Source organism: Carassius carassius, chromosome 27 (genome assembly GCF_963082965.1).
Source record: "Carassius carassius chromosome 27, fCarCar2.1, whole genome shotgun sequence".
Taxonomy (NCBI): Eukaryota; Metazoa; Chordata; class Actinopteri; order Cypriniformes; family Cyprinidae; genus Carassius; species Carassius carassius.
This window is the reverse complement of record NC_081781.1, coordinates 6,382,768-6,401,632: the sequence shown is the minus strand read 5'-3', so window position 1 is coordinate 6,401,632 and position 18,865 is coordinate 6,382,768. Positions and strand designations below refer to the sequence as shown.

General features: G+C 36.6%; 2 protein-coding genes across 2 annotated transcripts in view; both read right to left on the bottom strand.

The window, feature by feature from the left end:
- The window catches only part of LOC132106546 (sodium/potassium-transporting ATPase subunit beta-1-interacting protein 2), a 163,986-nt gene that overhangs the window by 126,636 nt on the left and 18,485 nt on the right, over positions 1-18,865 (bottom strand). The gene's annotated exons all lie outside the window — the stretch shown is intronic.
- Positions 5,126-18,865, bottom strand: part of LOC132106544 (gap junction Cx32.2 protein-like) — a 324,589-nt gene continuing 310,849 nt past the window's right edge. Inside the window, exon 3 of the mRNA XM_059512320.1 lies at positions 5,126-5,139. The gene's annotated coding sequence lies outside the window, so the exon portion shown is untranslated. The remainder of the gene's footprint in view (positions 5,140-18,865) is intronic.

Here is an 18,865-nt window from a genome sequence, read left to right as displayed (position 1 = left end):
AGCACAATGGATTAAGTGAAAAAGGGGGAAAAAATCTAGTAAAGTGGCTGTCGACTTTAATTACGAAAAAGCCCTAAAAATGGTTGCATTTTCCACAAAAGTGCTTTGGGACCCTGGGTCTGAAAATTGCAAAAAAAAGAAAAAAGAAAAAAAAATTTAATATTGTGCCCTGGGGCCTTGGCAAAATATCCCTATTGTGTCTTGACTTTGGAAAAGTTAACAGCCTGTTCCTAGGTCGAATATATTCCTAGGTCTGGGCTGGAGGATCCTGCAGAGGCTGCTATCGAAACTTCCTGAGGCTTAATGATATCACTCCATTGGGAGAGGAATTGATCGTCTGCGTCGTCCACGAGTCCACGGGAGAGAGTCGCTGATTGCTTGACTCATCAATCATCTGACCCTGTCATCGATCAGATGGAACATTAAGGCAGCTAGAGGTCCACAATTTTGTCCCTTAAACACTAAAAAGAACAAAAGAGAAGCAAAATAATGTGGCTTGAACAGTGTCATTCAACAAACACCACCATGCTTTCAGGGAAACGCATTGACTGGTTGCTATCTGTAGTCTGCACAAACAACACAAGGCTATCAGTATACTTGAAAAATAACATGAAGAAATACAGTATTCCTTTCCTCACCTCCCAAGTAATTCCTTCGGTAAAGTTAGAGGAGAGGACCCAAATATCCTTCTCTTGTCGCCGAGGTACAAGAAGGCGTAAAATAATACATAGGAAAGAGAGCCGTGAACTTAGCCAAGAGTAAAGTGATCCTGAACACAAACAGGACTCCAGAGTCTCGGCTTTGGTTACATTTTAATTACAGCTGTACGCCATTTTAAACTTGCCAGTCATTGTTCAAATACTAATTGTTGTGTAATTCCACCCAGTCATTCTGCATGCTAACATATTCCATTTCCCTTGTGGTTGCAGTTAAGTGTTGTTCATGAGATGATTATCTTACATTAACTAATCACTTCGTTAGACCCCTTGACCTTTACCAATATAATTAAATATTTAACACTTATGGTGCCATAACTACAGCTATGGTGGATATGTTGAGCTCTGTTAAGAATTGTGTAGTTGTATTCAGTAAGGATGCATAAAAGTTACAGTAGCAAATGTGAAAGTAAAGGCTTTTGAATAATTACAAATAAATGCTGTTCTTTTAAACTGTTTTCAACATCAATAATGATAAGAAATTGGCATATTATAATAAGTTCTAAAGGATATAGATACACTGAAGACTATAGTAAAATAATGGCTAATGAAAATTGAATTAAAAGAATTGCATTGCTAAGAACATCATTTGGACAACTTTAAAGGTGATTTTCTCAATTTAATTTTTTGCACCCTCAGATTCCAGATTTTCAAATAGTTATATCTTGACCAAATATTGTCCTATTGTCCTAACAAACAATACATCAATGGAAAGCTTATTTATTCAGCTTTCAGATGAATCATGAATTGTGCAAATTGAAAGTGCGAATTGAAAATACACCTAATGGAAACGCGTCAATTTTGCAAAAACTCCCATACTGTATACGTTTTTAAGCTCGCATGAGGTAGTTTTTTTAAAGAATAAATTTGAAGAATAAATATTTAGCAAAACTGCAATGGAAACTTTTTTTTTCACATTTACAGGCGATCATTCTTCAATGTACTATGACCTCTAAGAAACACTTCACAAGTGGCCATTCTCGAGTATAAGGGGCTTTCCGTGCCATTATTGCTTAGACAATTTACACTGCACACTTCTGCAATGCATAATGGTTGATCGCGGCAACTCTAGTCAATGCTTGGGTTTAAACGAACCGCGCTGCGCAAGTTTCTGATGCAGCTCTCCGTGCTGCTTCTGTACAGATACACGCATACACCTCTTTTGACTAAATGTGGCCAAAATCCATCAAAATCACACCAAAATCCATTGCAATGACATATCGCAAGAGGAAAAAATGGCGCTTTAGTCGCTTAACATCGGTTAATGGAAACCCTGTCATTAAACAATACATTTTTATCAACATTTATAAAATATCACCAAAGTTTTATGCAAATCTGTAATGGAAACGCGCCTGCTGTGCCACTGTACCACCACAGTACTATTCTATCTAATAGTATCTACAGTCAGCAACATGGAAAAAAGATACGGACAGTCAAGAAAGAAAGACTCATATTTATGCACCAAAAAAAGACTAGTACTACAAGCTCCTGAGGAAAGCAAAGCGTGTATCCATGCTTTCTCCTGTTGAGCCAGCAATGCACAAAGATCAGAACAGAGCTATTGCTACTGTGATTTCTACCTCCGAGTGTCACAGTGTCAGCTACTTCAGCCCACCATGATAAGCTGATTGCTGAAAGTGAGCACAGAACATTACTTTATGAGATTAAATGCATTGCACAGGTCGCTGGCTCCTGCTCGCTCTCTTTCTATCCAACCCCTAATCATCTAAAAAGCTTTTGCCTTACTATCTCAAAAACCCCTGCCTGAGAAAATATGCTACTATTTCTATACACAAAGCCTCACTGGCATTTAAATGTAAAAACGTAAAGTGATCTGAAACAACTAAAGCATAACATCAGTTGCCATTTCTACCGATCTTCCATTCGCCTGAACGGGCGAAACTATCAGCTAATGAAGCTAACAGATTTGATTGGAATCAATAATCTCAGGCAGTGGCGTAATGTTCTAATAAGCCACTTGAGGGGGAAATGGCAGTGCTCAAATTGATTTCAGTCCTTAATTCTCTCACGCTGAGCTTCAAACCAAGAGCCAAGTGAGGACAATTTGAAAATGAGACAGGCTCTGGGATATGCCGGACTTGCTGTTTATGTCAGTACAGAAAAGCGATACTCCAACTGCTTGAAAACATTCTCTGGTTTCACTGACTGCATAATCATTTTAAATCAGTATTTTGTCTTGTTTTCCAGTAAAAATATCTGAACTATCCTTAAACCAAGATCAATTTACTTGAATAGCAAAATGATGTAAGATAATAGGACTCAGAGAACACGTCTTGTGTTACTTTTTTTTCTTCTAACAGTTTTTTTTTCTAACAGTCTTTGCTTTCTTGCAAAAAAAATTAAATAAAAATAATAATTTGATCCAAGTGTTTTCAATTGAATCTTCTAAAAATTATTAAAATTGAAGTGGTCTGATTAGCATAGGTAAAAAATAAATAAATAATAATATTTAGGTACACATTTATTGTGCATCCCTAGAATCTACAGTGTGAAACACAACCAGTGTTGTCTGATTCTCAAAGATTCTTATGAGCTTTCTAGTAAATAAAAAACACCTACAAATCATTATAAGTAACTACATTAATTAGACCCACTTGCTGAACAGCAAACACTGTGCAATTATGGCACATATAGTGAGACTTACTAATCTTCCACAAAAGTATATATATATATAAAAAAATAAATGATTAAAAGTTATATGAAAAAATTATTTTACATTTTTATTTGTATTGTTTTTTTATCTTTTTATTTTTATTTTATCTATTCTATGCTAATCAGGCAACTTTGTAAGTTTTTTTTAAATATCCTAATACTTTTTTGGAATATTAGAAAATCTCATATGCAATAAGTGTACAATAACAATTTTGATTCAATTGTATTAATCTTCTAGCGAAAATGCAAGTTTACCAAAAACAAAAACAAAACAAAAACAAACTAATTTCCTTGTTTAGGGCCAAGACAAAAAAAAAAAAAAGTGCATACGAGTTCTAATCTCACCAGGTAGCTGTATTCTTATACAAATAACTCTTAAATGGAATTTCTGCGCCTATTACTTTTTATATTTAGTTCCTACTGATAGTCCAGATGGTGAGGAATGTATTACCAAAACCAAAACTGACAATCACAGTTGAACAAGCACACTTCCCCTCAATCAGTGTCATTTAAATAGCATTAGGGGGTTTGTCATTAGATGAAGATGACTTCCTCTGCTGTGATGTATTTTATTGGCAGGAAAATAGATGATAATCGCTCATGAGCAAAAAGTAACCTTAAAAATGTAAATCATCTCATCTGCCATTCCATTAAAGTGGGGAAAACAGGAAAGACGAACAGCGATCGATGCAATTCAGCATGATGCTCTATCAAGTAATATGAAATATATTGGCAAGTTAGCACATCTGTGGCTTTTTAACGTCAGCCAACTCTGTTGAAATCTATAGGAAGCGGCAGCTGAGAGAGGACAGGAAGAGAAGGCTAGCACTGCACCCAGCACAATTAATTACTGTCAGACATGCATGAAACACACCTCAGTCGCATGACCTTGACTGGACCACAGCTGCGCACAGCTAGCTAGTCCTATAAATGCACAAGAGCCTGTCCAAGTTTTTAAGCAGCAGCAAAGTGCATATGTGTACCTAGATCTGAAGCCCTTACGAGAGCCACATGAAACACCGGACGCTATTAACATCAACCCTCCATCAAAAGGGTTTTTTATCAAAAGCTGTTTTTGAATGCTTGTCTGATCTGGTGGAATCGCGCTCTCGTTAATTATATAACATAAGGCCCAGGTAACTGGAGGTCACGCTCTGCAGCGGAGGGCCGAGTGTATGTTAACAACAGAGCTCATTAGAACGCAAACGGTGAGTAAAACAAGATCCAGGGGGTAATAACCCATGGGTGACAACAAACATGCCTCCTTACAACAATTTGATGTTTAATAGCTTCATTGGGGTTGAGAAGTGTATTTTAAAAAAAGATCTTGTTCCATAAAAAAATTTTTATAAAAAAAAGAACTGAATAATATTCATGACTTCCAGGTTCACTAGCAGTTACAGCAGAAAAAAAAAAACCCTTTTGGCGCCAATAGCTATGTGGTCAGACATATAGCGCCGTTGTGCTATGGGTGTCCACAAGTTCGAATCCTGACTTGTGGACTTTTTATGATCCTCTTCCCCCCCCCACCTTCTCCCAATTTGGGTCCTCAAGTCGGGAGTTGAACTCGGGAAGGAACTCATGCTGCCCACACAGCTACTGCCGCCGACTCTTAGTGGTTTTTAAAGATGTCAACGAAGGTAATCTGAAATGTAAATATAGGGGAAATTAGCACTTATGATTACATATCTAATTATGAAAAAACATAACGATATTTAGTCAATTAAATATCTAATAAATAATTAAATATCTAATATTGACCAGTATGGTCAAATCACTGATATCGTACTGATTTAATATGAGCTGTTCCTTTTCAGTGAATCAAAAACACAAATTATCCCAAAAGTTACTATATTTATACAGTACTATTTTATTTTTATTTTATTCAGTATTTAGACTAACTTAAATGAACCACAAATTATTAATTTCATATACAACTTCAAATAAACCAACCATTGTTACGGTGTTGTGAGACTTTTTCAAATAATCTACAAACGTACTAAAAAAGAATCATATTAAGAGTACTAATAGAATCAAAACAGATTTACAATAAGTATATTCTGATTACGAATCAATTCAAATCTCTGTCCCAAAAAAAACATGTTTTAAGCAGACAAACTCATTTTGAGTTACACAGAGAAAGCCATAAGACTACAGTCCAGCATTCCACTCTCCTTCCTCTTTCTCTCTCTGACATTGCCATATTAGTTAATTGTTCACCTTGACTATCTTTCTTCTCCTCCTCCCTACGGACGAATGCAACGCCCCATCCCCCGCTGGTTATCCGACCTGTGCGATAAATAAATAAAATGCATACAAATGATTTCCCGCTCATGAAAACAGACAACTAAATGCTTGATATATGGATTGGTAACTCTTTTATGAAGAGAATGGTGGGCTCAAAATTGAATTCCTGCATGATAAATAGCCTGCATTATCTCCCCTTTGCCCGAAGAAGCCATTGGAGCTACTTAAACAGAGTGGTGATGACACTGGAAAAATGCTCACAGATGGACACCCAGAAGGCTAAAAACATTAGCGTGGTCCACTCCATCAATAAAGCGTGCCCATCTCGGAAGGAAATTGGCCGCTCTTGGCTTATCTCCCCTCTTAAAAGCATGGCATAGCAGCAAAATTAAGTGGCCGATACTCCGTTGCAGCATACTTTAGGGGCAGTGCAACTCCAGACTATCAGTCATTTACATCGGAGGGCATTAATAACGGTGACGGCCATGCGAGAGGAAAGAGGGCTGCTGCAAACAGGCTGAACTTTCCATGTTTGATTTCTATCTCTGTTGAGTGAAACGGGAAACGAAGCCTGTGGCACAAACAGAGAGAAGGACAAATATCACCCATATATTGCAGATATTTACGAAAGCATTGCTTTTACCCAGATAAACACTGAGCTAATGACTCTTCCAGATAATTACAGCTGTTTGGGCCTTTTATATATTTATAAAAAAAAACACAGCCAGTCTGGATTCCATAACCCAAATACAGTCTAGACTCTATCGAGAGGAAAGCAGCTAATGAGGTGTTTCATACGTAATGCTTATACCGAGATCATAAATTTTTCAAGTCATTTCTTGGGTGTTGTTGGTTCACAGGATAATGCTAATTTGCATGCTGAAACATTCGGGGTGGAAAGGAACATTTGATTTGACTCTTGATTTTCTAATAGCGATGCATGTACCTCTTCAAATCAGATAGGAGCATAAAACATAATTAAAAAAATCTTTGGCCTATTTAGTTGGGAATTTAAATGTTTGAAAGTGCAGGTACATCACATGTTTTAGAAGCTGTGACAGTTCAACAAAGTTTTTTTCCTCTTTAATTAATATGGAATGATATTGCGGACTTTATTCAAAAGGAATTGCAAATTGTATTTGCAATTGCGTTTTCAATTTGTGGACGCATAAAATGTGACATAATCCAAACGCAAATGCAAATCGCGCATTACCGTTTTCATTTTCGTTTAAGCGAATGCACAGTGTCTGCCAAATTTAAAATGGAAATGCAAAGTCCGTTTGCAATTGTGTTTCCCATATCTTACGAGCTACGAGTCTGTCATATTTAAATAGCAATATTAATTACCACATTTGCCTTTTCACTCTCTCTGCACTGTGCATGTAAACTGCCAAAACTCAAATGGAATCGCAAATTCCTTTGCATTTGAATTTCCAACGTCTACACTGAAACCTGTCAATCAAGTTAAAGGGGCGGGGCCATTTTATTGGGCGTGTTTGCATTGGGAAGTGACGTCACTCACAGTTGACGGTAATAAAAGAGGCAATTGATATAATATTTAGTTTCATTTGTAATGACTGTATATATACACATTTCCCTGAACTAAGTACATTTCTGCTGCTATTATTATGTTTAAATGAAAAATGAAAGGAGGCAGTGGTATTTCATATCCTTTTTCATTTTATTGTAAATATACAGTGAGGAAAATTGCAGTAGTCAAGGCGAGCTGACATGTTATCAAGTACGCTGCGGTTTGCAGAATTACCGGACCTGCGTCCTTGCAGACATCACACTCCCGAGTCGAATGCACAAAGTCTGAACTACTGAGGATGCAAGTCCGAAATCAGCGTTCTTTGTATTGAGAAACGCATGCAGACCTACGTCACCAGTCTATTTGCCTAATCTTCCCGGTGTTACGGTTTAACTGGTTACCGTGTTATCTGGTGACCAACTTTCTGGTTCTGGTCTCCGCTGCAGATGTGCTGGAACGACGGCAGCAGACTCGGCGATTCTGAAAGCACAAACTGACGTGATATTAAGTGTTAATAAACGCAGACTTGCTGATTGCATGATTCAGATATTCTAGTTATTGATTACAAGTTATTAGTATGATCGCCCGTTTGGCGGCTGAAGTTAGTAGGATAAACAAAAAAATAAAGAACGTCTGTGTTGGCCCAGGTTTTGAACACGCGCTAAAAGACAGTATGCCGTGAGAGATGACAGTCACTAACCACTGAGCTACCAAGCTACACTGAATCAGCAACAGATCTCTAGATTCGAGACAGGACTCTCGGCTTTACATCATGCAGCTGCTGAATTAAGGAAGTGTTAACTTGTGGCCTGTGTTTACCTATTATGAAAATAAACAATAGCAGAACACTGACTACATTTTATGGTTCATGATGTTAAAGAACATTTCATAACGTCTCAGACAACTGTACATTTGTGGCTACTGTGGCTTAATTATAAACACTATCGTTAACTCATATTTACCCTAGTAAAAACATGGTACATTTTAGTACGATCGTCACTTCCCAATGCAAACACGCCCAATAAAATGGCCCCACCCCTGTCACTTGATTGACAGGTTTCAGTGTAGATGTTGGAAATTCAAATGCAAAAGGTATTGCGATTCCATTTGAGTTTTGGCAGTTTACATGCACAGTGCAGAGAGAGTGAAAAGGCAAATGTGGTAATTAATATTGCTATTTAAATATGACAGGCTCATAGCTCGTAAGATATGGGAAACACAATTGCAAACGGACTTTGCATTTCCATTTTAAATTTGGCAGACACTGTGCGTTCACTTAATCGAAAATGAAAACGGTAATGCGCGATTTGCATTTGGATTATGTCACATTTTATGCGTCCACAAATTGAAAACGCAATTGCAAATACAATTTGCAATTCCTTTTGAATAAAGTCCGCAATATCATTCCATAAATTAACTTTTTCATTTCACTGAAATTGACAATTCAAATTTTTTTATGGTGCAAATTTTTTATTTTAGAAATAATATATTTTTTATATATAATTATATATATTTCATAATCTATCTATCTATCTAAAAAATGTATTAATTCATTTTTCAAGACTGGCTTAGGCCCCAATTAAATTCTAAAATGCAGAATTTTCCTTTTTAGGAAATATATTTAGATGAACACAATGAACACACACACACACACATAATATATTACTTTGTTACTACGGAAGCACTGATGTTCCCAACATATTCAATCATCCTCCAGCATCTTCTAAATGCATGTGATTGCCGTAATAAAGAACTTTAGGGAATAGTAAACACAAATCAAAGGTTACGTTCAATACCTGGGACAAAGAGTTGTTAGATTTTAGACTGAAACAGACATCCAAAAGTCAAGCTTTGATTATCTGTGTCAATTAAAGGAAAACACTTGTTGTGATTACACAACCTTGAAATCCAAAGCAGAGCTATTGTTAAATCACTGAAAATTGCAAGTGTTAACTTGAAGATTTGCATTTAATAACCTCATCCTCTAAGGACGTCAACAAAAAAACCCAGCACCTGCAGTCGAAATAAATGAAGATTGATTTAAATAATAGAAAAAAAAATTGGTGGACCTTAATCAGGGCCTGGTGCGTCTATCTATCTGTCCAGTGTGACAGACTGGTTACACTTCAAATCATCTTGAAGATTGAGGTGGGAAATTGGGTTTTATTTCCCCTTATGCTGAAAATAATCAGTGTAATTTCTCTCTGACGGCTGGAGCCACAATTGCATGATGAAAAGGGAGATGGATAATAAAAATCAAGCTGTCCCATTCTTGTTCTGGAAAGGGCAGGTGTGCGAGCACACGAGGCGCTGATTGCCTCCCTGTTGCATACCATCTACTCGTGACCTTGGAGCACGTGACCTCCACGTGAATGAAACCAAAGAATATTTAATAGCAATTTTAGTAAAGATCATGAATTTTATAATTACTATTCTGTTTCTGAAATGCAATAATAGCATTCTGCTAACAGAATAATACATTATATACTGAATACTTCATACTGTATAGACTTTTTTTTTTCAGCAAGAATGCATTAAAATAATTAAAATTCACAGTAAATGCATTAATCATAACAAATAACAACATTTCAATGTTTATGTCAAATAAATCCTGTTCCTTTTGAACTTTCTATTTAATCAAAGAATCCTGAATCACAGTTTTCAAAATGAATAAATAAATGGGCAAAACAACTGTTTTCAGCATTCAGCACAAAGAAATTAGAAAAACTTCTTAAGGATCATGTTGAACAACTGCTGAAAATTCAGTTTGCAATGAATAAATACAAAACTGTTCTTTCAAATTATAATATTTCATAGAATTACTGTTTTTTTTTATTTTGTTTTTTTTACTGTATTCATTAATCAAATAAATGCAACCCAGGCAAGTATAAGTTACTAACATCAAAAACATTAAAAATAAAATAAAATAAAAAAAATCACACCCCAAACTTTTGAATGTACATTTTAAAAAAAGTGACATATAAATACAATTACTTCCAGGTTATTCTTCACACACTATAAATGACTAGTCAAACTGAGGTATATTGTATACTGTATTCAACACATTTTGCTGACATGCAGGTCATATAAGTATTCTACATATTCAGAAAATGTGCATGCAGTGCGCAGTACTGTGACAAACACTGCAGAAATTGTAATACTTTATTCTAAACACAGCCTATAATAAATCATCTTCGGCTAAAAGCGGCTTTTACATCACGTCATCAAAATACAGCATAAAATATGATGGCTATTGCCATCTAATTGGATGTGAATTACTAGAGCATACAAATCAGTAAATAATATGATTCAGCTATATTCAAATAGACCTTGTTGAGCAGAAGAGGAGGCCGAGATTTTTTAATAGACAAGATAGATAGAGGACTCTCGAACAGGGATGCTGATGACAGAATGTCTTGTATGAAAGTATACCATCACAGCATCCAGTACACCATGACCCTCTCAGCGGCCAGTGCATCTGACAGGAGACACTCTATACTTTTCGTCTAATGCAATTTATGAGCCAATTCCATCAATCTTATACAAGCCCAGCACTTTAAGTCTCATACTACTTAAGATATTGCTATATAGCTACCACACACACATACACGCACGCACGCACACGCACACACACACACACCTCAAAAGAGCCTTATGATACGAGACTAAAATACACCGTCTGCAACTTCCTCTACCAATGAACCAAAACAAAGAAATAATGGATCCGCAGATGCACAAAGGTGGAATTAAATTAGAGCATTTCATTATTTTAATGGATGATTAAGCTGAGTCAACGTTTGGGTTTCGCTGTGTTTACAGCACATCGCTGATGTATGGATTTTTCATAAGAGCAGATGAGCAAAGACTGTTGACTGTCAGTTTGCGTAACAAATCGGTCTGTCTTGAGCAGTTAACCTTGATGAGGTCCAGGACACGGTCTGATTAGTGTTGAACAGCAAACAGGCGGTGTTTTGACCCAGATGTTACCGTAACGATTTGACATTAAATTAGCAGAGCCGAGCTTCAACCTTTAGTCTGAACGCTCCTTATGAAATGACAATAAAAGGTCACAAATCAAAGCTAAAACTATGTGTGAACCATCTATAAGGTTAAAGGCAGTATTGACAAAAGCTCATTTTGCTAGGTAGAAGCAACTCAACCATGTCATACTGTAGCCCTGGATGATATTATCAGTTCTGCTTGATTATTGGTTTCCATAAGGCAATGTATAGTCAGAAGATGTTGGTGATGCAGAAAATGGAGAGAATAGCAGAATCCAATCGCAAAAAATGGAATTTACATGATGCATGATGTCACAGAATTTGGCAAATTTTGAATAAATAAATGAAAAGAAGGGTTGTACAATTAATCAAGTCCCGATATGGACTACTTTCTTGAATATTAAACCACAAAAAGACTATTAAAACATGAAGTCTGCAGGTTTTGACTGTCTATATAAATGGAATGGCATAATTAAAGTACAAGTAACGCATGTGCCATCTCACTATATGAGGACATGAACACATAAACTTCATCTCCAGAGCTGTTCTGAGAGTTCAGTTCATGAGCATTTGACCATTTCTTTTGAGAAAGAATTACTGTCTGCACGACAATCTATCAAAATAAAAGCGGTGTTTAAATTAAAGAAATTGTGACAGAACTACATTACTATTATTCAGTAGAATACTTCTCAAAGTAATCATAGTAATAATAATTAATGTAATAAATAAATCATTAAAAATGGAATTTGGGAAAAAGAAAATGTAATGCAACTGTAAAAATGAACCGCAAACATATTAGATCAGAAAAATACTTATTTTGCATTATTTTTGTAATAATGCAATTCAATTTTTATTTAGTTCTTAACAGTGTATTATTTATATTTTTTGTTTATGTCTTGTCTTGTAACCTTTTTTTAAAAAAAACAAGCTTGACTGCAGTTTAGCTACCTTCAATTCTGAAGAGTTTATAGCTTGGCAAAGTACCGTTTCAGAGCAACACTAACCTGTACAGTAGTGAAATGCAGACATGACTAATTTTAATAAACACAGACGACAAAGAAATTCAAGTTCAGGTTCAAATTCAAGTCTTTCCAGTTGAGATGGTCTTGCTTACAAAGTCCCTCTTTTACTTGCTCACTCTCTCTGACACACACACACACACACGGCAATAAAGCAAGTGAGAGATAAATTGTGCAGAGAGATAACAGATCAATCAGTCCTGAAGGCTTGACAGCAAGGGACGGTTTGTCTTATTTCCAGCCACCCTTAAGCAGTCAAGTGCTATCAACTCCTGAGCTGTGCTGAGCTTATCCTGGCTGCTCAGAGCTCTTGCTCTTTCTCTTTGATTGTCTCACTCTCCAAGCTTGTCTCAATCTCCCTCATCTATAGTTTCCATCTCCTTTGCCTGGCCTCTCATTTGTACACACATTTCCTCTCTACCAACTTATTCCCTCTTTCCGCCACTTCAGTTTGACCCCCAATCTTCTTCGCTCTTGTTCTACCTGCATCACTTCCAGTCTCTCTCTCTCTCTCCAATCATCATTTTTTATTTTGAATAAATGCAGTTCTTTTTAACCTTTTATTCATCAAATATATTAGACAGCAGAACTGTTTCCAACACTCATAATAAATCAGAATATTAGAATGATTTCTAAATGATCATGTGATAGACTGGATGTTACATGTGACACTGAAGGCTGGAGTAATGATGCTGAAAATTCAGCTTTGCATCACAGGAATAAATTATTTTTTTTAAGTATATTCAAATAGAAAACTATTATTTTAAATTGTAATAATATTTCACAATATCACTGTTTTTTCTGTATTTTTGATCAAATAAATGCAGGCTTGATGAGCAGAAGAAACTTCTTTCAAAAACATTAAAAATAGTAATGTTTCCAAACTTTTGGTCTGTACTGTATATATATATATATATATATATATATATATATATACACACACACACACACACACACACACACACACACACACACACACATACACACACACACTAGGTGGTACTTGGTACTTGGATGCTCTTACTCAGTCGAAGGTTGTACTTGCCCTGAAAAGGCTGAGAACCACTGCTTTTACACATCAGCCAATATCTTTTGCAGCCTGTCACATTTCATTCCGGGCTGATGGTGCATCTTGTTTACCTGGCAGGGTCTGAGCGATCTATCTGGGAAGTGTTAAGACTGCTGTGAGGTTCTGCAGACTGACCTGAGTTCAGAAGGTCTCTGTGTTCAGCTTTATATTGATGAATGTCACAGACCCATAGCAAAGCTGCTCTGCTTCACACATGGTGCCTACATGGTCAGAGGGTCTATGTATATTTGAGCACTTAAAAAAGGAAATATTTTTTTGAGAAAAGATTTTTGATTTTAACACACAATCCACCACTTAAACATTATTTAGTTTCATTTAGATTACATAGATTCAGTTTATTTGATTTTTTTATGTTTTTGAAATAAGTCACCAAGACTGCATTTATTTGATGAAAAGCACTGTAAAAATATTATTATTCAAATGACTATTTTCCATTTTACTATATTTTAAAATGTATTTTATTTTCTGTAGTTTATTGCAGTCTGTTGTCACATGATCCTTCAGAAATCAATCTAATATGCTGATTCGCTGCTCAATATATATATTTTTTTATTATAAATGTTAAACAGTTGTGTTTATATTTTTGTGAAAATTGTAATTCTTTGAGATTAAAAACAGTAATTGAAATGTTTTATAAAATTATAAATATCTTTACTGTCACCTTTGATCAACTTAATGCATCATTACTTAATAAAAGTATTAATTTCAAATTAAAATATTTCTGATCAATCTGTTTTTGCAGTTTAGTTTCAGACAGGAGGCCTGGAAAGGGAGCTTTGCACTCTGAATGTCAGAATATTTTTACATGGTTTCCAGGCTGTCATTTAGGGAAAGACTGAAAAATTACGACAAAATTGCTATCTGTTTTTTTTTCTTTTTTCTGAATGTCTGGAAGCGCTCTTTGCTGATAAAAAAAAGTCTTACACAGTCACCCAGTGAGTCGCTGTTCTAAATGCAACCTGCATTCATGAGTCCTTGTGGTCTTTTAATCATGTACTCTAAATGCATGATAATTTTCCTCCATCAACAGTTTTCTGACAGTCTGACACCAGTCACGACCTATAAAATGCAGCAAACGCTGGCGTCCGTAGGCCGTCTAGTAATGAACATGTCAGAAATTTTACCACTTAATTACCAGTCACGAAAGACCGGAGGATGTGCTATTGCCAATGAACCTGTTTTTGGGCTGCTTAGCACAGACGTGTACAGATTGCAGAGTGAAATTCTAATGATAATTTACGAGGCAAATGGGATTTTGTCCAGCAGGGAAGGCTCAAGAGAATAGAAAAGCTACTCAACCCTTTATTTCACCCTGTATAAAATTATATATATAAATCTAAAAGCTGTCTCACCATTAAACACCTTCAAATGGTCAATGAACTGATAAAACCTTCAAGCAGCAGCTGTGACCTTTCATTTCATAGGTCAAGCAATTAAATAAATTAAACAGGAAGACAATATTGACCTGCTCCTGTCAAACCCTCCAATGAGGGTCACAAGGGCATCAGCCTCATTCTCAATTTCCACTATTTATCGTTCCAGGGTCAGCACATATTTCCCATAAGTGAAGACTCTATTAATGTCAAGCCCTAAAATGATGATCGATAATCTACAAGTGCATCCTTAAGAAAATGTTGAGTGATGCTACAACATGCTAGTTTGTGGGCCGAATCCTATTGAAAAATTATGTTAGAGGCATAGTTCACACAAAAAAAATACAAATTCTCTCATCATATACTCATCCTCATCTGCATTTTGCGACCATTTTTTCTGCCGGTGCGACTAATTTTTGTGAGTGGTCGCACTGGCACGACCACCACGTTGCCCAACTCATAAACTCTGCCATTTCTGTTGCATTTGAAAAACTTCAAACAGCAAACGAAATGTAAGCAAAACTTAACCACGTTTCAATTGCAAAACAATAGTAATTTTAAGATTAAATGATCTTTATTTTGAATACCCCCACACACCACCCTCAGCACTACTAATTCTGCTCCTGGCGCCACCATCTGTAGAACATAATGGTGCTGGTGCCACTGCTCTCAAATTTTAGTCTGGAGCCCTGTCTTATCTTTTGTTTTTATACAGGTTTGGATCAACATGAAGGTGAGTAAATGATGACAGAAATTTTTATGTTTGGATGAGCTATCTATTTAACGTCAGCAAACACAACATTTATCAGAGTATTTTTCCAGATTCCACACTAGCTTACACTGCATTGTTTTAGCTTATAGAATAGATAAATACAAGAGAATTCTGTTAAACAGGGTAAACAAACACAACATTATACACATTCTCATCAAGCAAGCCAGAAACAAAACAAAAATAACTCAAGTCTAAGGCTCTGTTTGAAATACTTAGCCAGTCTTTAGGCCAGTCCTCGGCCAAAAACAAAAAACACTATATTCACCCCAAAGTGCATTAACCCACCATGTTGGGCCCTACAAAAATATGACCAACAAATTAAATAGATAAGTAAATTGTACCCATTCAAGCAACACAAATAGCTGCCCGGCAAAATTGCTCAAAAAGTTGCCCTGTGTATCATCAGCCTGAGGCATGTTTGTTCTTAAAATGACAATCTAAATACTAGTGCCTTGCTCAACTGGAATGCAGATGGTTTGCAAATAACAGTCTTTTGTGTTGAATGTGGCACAACTGTTTAGAGAATTCATCTCAGGAGACTTTCAACCTTCCACTGGAACCTCTAATGCACAGAAGAGAACAATATTTTTCTTTCTAACTTACAAGCATAGTATTAAAAATGCCACATTGCATAATAACAGAAGACTAAAATACAATGACACCTACACTGTATAATATTTCCAGGATTTCACAATATATAACTAATATTCCACAGGTAATTACATTATTACCACTTCACAGGCTTTAACTGTGATATTTCACAATATAATACCGTATTTAGACTTTTACTGTGAAAATAATGCAGGCGCGGGGCTTTTACAAGAAACTACTGTGAATTCCGTCATTTTCGCGCTGCAACTGCATCATCTGAGCTCCCCGGAGTTCCCTGGCCTGATCTCCTCCATGGTCTCACTCGACGGATTCAGTGCGGTAAGTGTTTAATTTCAAACTTTGTCAATTTGATGACTGTTTTTAATATGAAATTTCATGTTATTTAAAAGTATGAACCAAATTAGCGTTAGTTAAGTTCTGTTTCATGTTTTTGTAACTTAGCTGGAGCAGACCATAGAGGCATAGACTGTATGGAGCAGACTTGCGTCTAGGTTTGAGCGCGCAAATTTGAATGATCAGACGTTGGTTGTGTTAATAAGTGTATAGCTAGTAGTACCGTATTAAGTTATTAACTGTGAGGCTTCACGTTAACTACACCGTCAAAATTGAACTTTAGCTTTGCTTAATGCTTTTCTTAGTTAACGTTCGTTACTCTAACAGCACTCTCTCTTTTCCCACAGCATTTTTCTACCACCGGGAAATAAAGTTATAAGGTAAGCTGTGGCCTTAATGTGTGTATTATGACAGTTATGATCAACTAGATACTTTATAGTGTTGTGGATTTGTGCAAAGGTGGAATACATTAATCTCAAATTAGTAATGTTAGCTAGCTGGGCGTCGTCCATATTTTTCTGCCATGTGTGTGAAACGGAGCAGCCGTTGTCTGTCTCGTCAACAGAAAAAATAAAGTGCATTTTATTATAAAAAAGATATAGGAAAATAAATGTTTTTATCACTGAATTAGTGGAGCTTCGTTAGCTGTGCTATTCTAAAGTAAAACAGGTCGACATCTGGAGATATTAGGAGCCATTTTGTCTGTGAACGGGTAATAATTCTAGTGCTGTGTTCACACCAAACGCGAATAGAGCGTCAAATTCGCGTCTACCGCGTCTAATTTGCCGCTTGACCATTTTGAGATCATTCGCGCGTGAAATTAACTTCACAACAGACACGAATTCGCGTCATGGGGGGCTTCTGCCAGCTGAGTACACGCAGCATTTTCAACCGCCATTTTTATTCCGATAATTTTCAAAACATTACTGTTATTGAGTCATGAAATGTAGTTTTAAAAGTATATCAGGTGAGAATGTAGTTGTTTTAAACTCAAATATGCGGTTTATTTATAATGACAGCGTCTATTTAAAAAATGTGTTTCGCCGATCTCGGAGATGAGCTCCATGCGATCAGCGGGAGCTCCGTCATCATGTATCCGCCGAGAGCAGCCTCACCTCGGCTAGATCTTCTGACATTTGCCGCTGGCACTGATGTCTCTTTAGTGGTTCAAGTTAAAATATAATTCGTTTGGGGTAAAACGAAACGTTTCTTATCTTTGGCCTTTATTCAATCAATCAATTAATATATATATATATATATATATAGGTCCTTTATTTTATTCCTGTCTCCAGGGGCGTCGGACTGGGGGTAAAACCAGTACTGATTACCAGGGCCCTAAAGGAAGAGAGGGCCCTTGAAAAGTCTGGAATATATTTTATTTACCTGGATATTTTCATGGGCAGAGCCATGGGGGCCCATCAGGACTGCCTATGCATAGGGCCTGGGATCTTGTGCAACGCCCCTGCCTGTCTCTATAGAAAAATGAACTTTTGTAATATAGCTCTGGTTGACTGCTCACTGACAACATCAGTCGTTCCTCCTTGTTGAATGAGTGGAGAAGGGTATTCCTATTCGAACTAGACGCGCGAATGAGGCGAATCCGCGTCTTCCGCGCCACGCTAAACGCCTTCATTCGCGCCACGAGACCTCCAGACGCGCGTCAACGCGCCTTTGCATTGACTTAACATTGAAATCATTCGCGCCAGACGCTCTATTCGCGTTTGGTGTGAACACAGCATAGGAGGAAGAGTACAAGCAGAAACAGCCACATGGAGATGGACTGGCCACAGGCTCTTCCTCCGTCCTCTGCAAACAGTATGTGTAAATGATGTAAATTGTTGTGTGCAAATGCATTGCCTGGGTAAATCACACACATCTAACTTACTTTGTTGCAGGACTATTCTTGACTGTGTGTTTGTGATGTAAATGTTTTTCAGTTGCTGTTATTTAAATGGTTGCTGTTTAATTGAATCCAAGTAATGTCACCTTGTTAAAACTGAGCTAACTTTAGTTTTGCTCAGTACTGCAACAGCAGTGACCCACTGAAGGTGATGACTGGGAACTGAAACCTTTTTAATCCCACTTGAATCAAACTAACATCTTTCTTCTCTGTCTTTTTGTTTATATGTGCTTCATGGGCATCAACCCAGAGACAGGTACAAAATCAAAGAGGCAGAGAGGACACATAAACCAGCAAGTCTGTACACTGATCAGGAAGCTCATTGACTTTGAATGGATGTCAGTCTAATGTAAGTTGTGTTCCAACTTCAGAACAGACTAACGAAACACTGTCTTTGTTTTAAGCTAGAATTAGTTATGCAGTAAGATGTTTACTTAAGCTATTAAAGGGTTAGTTCACTCAAAAATGTAAAGTCTCTCATTAATTACACTCCCTCATGATGTTCCAAACAATTTTGTTCAACACAAATTAAGATAATTTTAAGAAGTCCGAGAGCTTTCTGATCCCGCTTATAGACTGCAATGTTATAACCGCTTTC